Here is a 5,958-nt window from a genome sequence, read left to right as displayed (position 1 = left end):
AGATTCGAGTAACTTTCCCACAATAGACGTTAGGCTAATTGGTCGATAGTTAGACGCAAGTGATCTATCTCCTTTCTTAAAAACTGGTATCACATTAGCAACTTTCCAAAACTCTGGCACTCTGCCTGACTCTATTGATTTATTAAATATGGTTGACAGTGGGTCACAAAGCTCCTCTTTGCATTCTTTAAGCACCCTAGCAAACACTTCATCCGGCCCTGGGGATTTGTTTGGTTTGAGTTTTACTATTTGTTTAAGAACATCCTCCCTGGTAACTGCTAAACTCGTCAACCTGTCCTCGTCCCCACCCACATAGACTTGTTCGGCTGAAGGCATATTGTTAAGTTCCTCTTTAGTAAATACAGATACAAAATATTTATTAAAAATACTACTCATCTCTTCATCACTATCTGTTATTTGACCTGTCTCAGTTTTTAATGGACCTATCCTTTCCCTAGTCTTAGTACGATATAACTGAAAAAACCCTTTAGGATTTGTCTTTGCTTGCCCTGCTATGCGAACTTCATAGTTTCTTTTTGCTTTCCTTATCTCTTTTTTAACATTTCTAACCAGTTGTACGAATTCCTGTTCTAAAGTGACCTCCCCATTTTTAATCCTTTTGTACCAAGCTCTCTTTTTACCTATAAGGTTCTTCAAATTCTTTGTTATCCACTTTGGGTCATTAGTATACGATCTATTCAATTTGTATGGTATACTACGTTCCTGTGCTTTGTTTAGAATATTCTTAAATAAGTTATATATTGAATCCACATCGAAATCCCCATTTAAGTCACCTATCGCTGGGTTCATGTCTCGCTCCAAGACCGGCCCACACCCCATACCCAAGCCTTTCCAATCAATTTGACCCAAAAAATTTCTTAGGCTATTAAAATCAGCTTTTCGAAAATCTGGCACTTTAACAGAATTTTCTCCTACTGGTCTATTCCATTCTATGCTAAATCTGATTTCTTTGTGATCACTGCTCCCTAGCTCACTCCCTATTTCGATGTCATTAATTTGCGTTTCCCTGTTAGTTAACACTAAATCTAAAATATTATTTTCCCGTGTTGGTTCCTTAATGTGTTGCGTAAGAAAGCAATCGTCAATTAATTCTAGAAAATCTTCTGCTTCACTATTCCCTGTTTTGTTCAACCAGTTTATTCCGCTAAAATTAAAGTCACCCATGACATAAATACTGTTAGATCTAGATGCTCTAGATATTTCATCCCATAGATGCTTTGCTTCCATTCTGTCTAAATTTGGTGGCCTATATATTACTCCTATTATAATATTATTAGCTTTTTCGTTTAATTCAATCCAAATAGTTTCTGTGTGTGGCTCTGTTTTGATTCCCTCTTTGAGACTACATTTCAAATTGTCCCTAACATATATGGCTACTCCACCTCCTCGTCTAATATATCTATCTGTGTGAAATAGTTGAAATCCATATATTTGATATTCAGCTAATAGTTCTCTATTTTCTACATTCATCCACGTTTCGGTAAGTGCAATAATATCTATTTTTTCTGTGCAGACAAGAGCATTTAATTCGTTAATTTTATTTCTTAGACTTCTACTGTTAGTGTAATATACCCTAAGTGAATTGTTATTTTGCGGACCTTCTCTTTCCCTGATCGTTTTGCCAATTCCTTTCTCCCACAAACACATACTTTTATTACCTCCTTCCTCCAAATCAATTCCCATACCTCTATCTACTAACAGTTTAAACCCAAACAAACACCTCTAACCACTTCTTCTAGCGAGTTCGCAACAGCAACAACCCCAGCTCTCGATAGATGCACCCCATCACGAGCATACATTTCATTTCTTCCATAGAAGTGTTCCCAGTTGTCTATGAAAGATATTGCATTTGATTTGCAATATCTTTCCAGCCGGCAATTGACACCAAGTGCCCTCGATATCCATTCATTTCCCACTCCCTTTCTTGGAAGAATGCCACATATGATCGGGATTCCTCCCTTGCTCCTAACTAACTCTATGGCTGTTTTATACCTCTGAATCAGTTCCTCACTCCTGACTCGACCAACATCATTTCCTCCCACGCTAATGCAAATAATGGGATTGTTCCCATTACCAGCCATAATATCATTCATGTTGTTTATAATATCACCAATGCCAGCTCCGGGATAGCAAACCCTTAACCTGTTCCCCCTATCTCTAGCACAAAACGTTCTATCCAAATACCTTATCTGGGAATCTCCCACAACTAATGTTTGCTTAGGTACTTCCTTTACTTTCTGAGGGGCCTGCGCTTCCTTTCACTTCGTTGCTTTCCCTTTTGCGCGATCCACAGTCTCTCCACAGCACTCGTCCTCCAAAACGTCAAATGAATTTGAAGTTGCTATGGCGTTTGGAGGCGGCTTTATCAAAGTCTTTTTAAGGCCCCTGTCTTTCGCAACTCTCCAAGACGAGGTCCCTTTACTGCTGGTAAAGGGACATCTTTCTTAATTCTAACTTTATCCGACGTAAACCCATTGTTTCATGTTCTATTTATGTACATACTTTCAACTCTCTATTAATATTCCATATGCTATGCCCATTCATCCACTTGAACATATAAATCATGCCACTCCCCAATTACAAATTTTTTTTAGAAAATGTAAATAATTTTGTATCAATCTCTCTTCATATCAATGGTTTTTAATTTGTTTCTTCCGAAAATCGGGAGGGGTAATAACATAAGAATATGAATAAAGTTAACTTCAGAAGGCTTATTGGCCAGTACGAGTTAGAACCTATTTATAGCCAACCAATCTCATTCATATATACATAAGAACATAATAGAGGTAACTGCAGAAGGCCTATTAGCCTATACGAGGCAACTCCTATTTATAACCAGCCAATCCCACTCACATACATGTCCATCACTCACTTGAAGCAATCAAGGAATCCTCACCTCCACTAAGTTAAGCGGGAATTGGTTTCACAATCAACAACCTAGTTACCGAATCAGTGTTTACCCAGGTCTTTCCTAAATCTAAAACATCTAAATCTAAAATATCTAAAATCTAACCTAAATAAACCTAAATTTTAAAAATTTATACTCATTTTTTCGTGGTCTGACTCGTGTTGGCGCTATTAATACCATATTAATATCCCCTTTGTTTTGTCCATTCATACACTTGAAAACCTATATCATGTCACACCTAATTTTTCTAACCTAAATAAACATAAATTTGGCAAAATGTGGCATTAAGTATTACAATTCAAGATGAGGGAGTAAATATTTAAATACAACGTTTGGTAGTGTTACAATGTACGGTGCACCAGCATGTGTTACATTATACGATTTGCAGTAAGTGTTACAATGCAAGGTATGCCATTAAGTTTTACAATTCAAGGTGTATCAGTAAAAGTTACAATACAAGGAGTTGCATTACAGGGTGTGGCAGTAGGTGTTACAATGCAAAATGTAGAAGTACTACAATCCAAGACGTGGGAATATGTCTTGAAATGAAAGATGTGATTGTGTTACAATACACAGTTATGAAATATTTCAATACAAGGTGTGAAAGTGCTACAATGGCAGTGTTACAATACAACGTGTGACAGTGTTACAATACAAGGCTTAGCATGAATTCTTACAGTACAACGTGTTGCAGTGTTACAATACAAGGTTTAGCAGTAAGTATTAAAATATAACGTATGGCAATGTTACAATACAGGGTATGGCAGAAAGTATTATAGTAAAACATGAGGTAGTTTCAAAATATAAGTTGTGGCATCAGGTGTTTCATTTCTGGGTATGGCAGTTACTGTCTCAATAAAAAGATAGGTAGTAAATATGATATTACAAAGTTTGGTAGTATTGCAGTACAACATGATGCAGTGTTACAATACAAGGTGTGAAAGTGTGTTTAACTATGCAAGGTGTCAAATTGTTACAATACAAGGTGTGGAAGCATTTGATACAATACTTGGTGGGAGTAAGTTTTACAATGCAAGGTGTGGGAGCATGTTACAACCCATAGTGTAGCAGTAAGTTTTGCAATAAAAGGGGTGGCGGTAAGTATTACAATTAAACGTGTGGCAGTGTTGCAAAACAAGGTTTGGCAGCAGGTGATAGATTATAAGATGTGTCAGTAAGTGTTACAATACATGTGAGGAAAAAAAAAATATTAGAGTACAACGTTTGTCGGAATTGCAATTCAAGGTGTTGCATTAAGTATTACAATACAAGGTGTGGCAGTATTACAAAGTAATGTTTGACAGCACATGTTACATTAGAAGGTGTGGCAGTAAATGTTACATTAGAAGGTGTGGCAGTAAATGTTGTTATAGAGGGTATGGCAGAATGTTTTATAATTAAATGTTTTGATAGCATGTGTTACAGTACAAAGTTTGGCAGTATTACAATATAAAGAGTGAGACTCTGTGATGAAATGCAAGCTGTTATAGTGTTACAATACACGGTGTGGCAATAAGTGTTACATTACGGGGCGAGACATTAAGTCTTACAATGCAAAGTGTGGCAGTATTACAATACAAAGGGTGGGACTATGTATTGCAATGCATGTGAATGTGTTACAATACAATGTGTGGTAGTAATTCTTACAATACAAAGTGTAACATTGGTACAATACAAAGTGTAGTATTATATGTTACAGTAGAAGGTTTGGTTGTGTTACAATACAAGGTGTGGCAAATAGTATTATTATTATACAAGGTGTGGCAGAAAGTATACATACACGGTGTGGCAGAAAATATTACCATACAAGGTGTGGCAGTGTTACAGTACAAGGTGTTTTGCCTTTCTCTCTTTCTCTTTTGCCTTAGTTAAGCCGGTGCTTTCCTTGTCTCATCACAATCGTCTTGATAATGGTGCAGGACGGACCGAAATGTCGCTTTCTCTGCATCTTCTAGCGTATTATTTGGTCAGCATTTGTTCCGCTACGTTATTGTGACTCATCAATTGCGTAAAAAGTAACAGTAACAGTGCAATGTTACAATAGAACTTGGGGCAGAGTTTTAGAACAAGGTGTGAGAGAAAGTATTACAGTACAGTAAGTGATACATTGCATGATTTGGCAGCAAGTATTATTATAAAAGGTTTGGAAGTGTTAGAAAACATGGTGTTGCAGTAAGTGTTACAACAGAAGGTTGGTCAGTAGATCTTACAATAAAAGAGGTAGAAGTAAGTGTTACAATACAATGTGTTACATTACAAAGTATGGCAGTAAGTGTTTCCTTAAAAGGTGAGAGGTAATTGTTACCATACTACATGTGGCAGTTTTTCAATGCAAAGTGTGGAAGGTATTTTTACAGTTCAACGTGTAGCAGTGTTACAATATAAGGTGTGGCAGTAAGTAAAACAACACAAGATGTTGCGGTGTTACAGTAGAAGGGGTGGCAGTGTTATAATACACGGTATGACAGTAATTGTTACAATACAAGGTGTAACAGTGTTTCAATATAAGGTGACAGTAAGTGCTTCACTTCAACGTGCGGCAGAATGAGACAAAAATAGTTTTGGAAGTATTACAATGCAAGTTATGTCTGTGTTACATTACCAGATGTGGCATTAATTCTTACAATGTAAGATGTGGCAGTAAGTGTTACAATATAAAGCGTGGAGGGGTTACAATACCAAGAATGTCGGTTTTATAATACCACGTGAGGCAGTACGTGTTACAATACAAGGTTTGACAGTATGAATTACAATACGAGATGTGGCAGTAAGTGATAAAAAGCAAAGTATTGCAATGTTACTTTATTTGCACTACCATCGTAACGCCCGCACTTACTGATTTTGGACACCAATGTAACATGCCACTTATTGTTTTTAAACTACCAAAGTAACGACCCCCTTACTGTTTTTGGACTATTACCGTAACGTGCCACTTACTGTTTTTGGACACCAATGTAACGTGCCATTTGTTGTATTTGAACTACCAACGTAACGTCCCACTCACTGTATTTGGACTAAGAACGTAATGA

Source organism: Procambarus clarkii, chromosome 74, assembly GCF_040958095.1.
Source record: "Procambarus clarkii isolate CNS0578487 chromosome 74, FALCON_Pclarkii_2.0, whole genome shotgun sequence".
In the NCBI taxonomy this organism is placed as follows: Eukaryota; Metazoa; Arthropoda; class Malacostraca; order Decapoda; family Cambaridae; genus Procambarus; species Procambarus clarkii.
Note: the sequence above shows the minus strand (reverse complement) of the source record.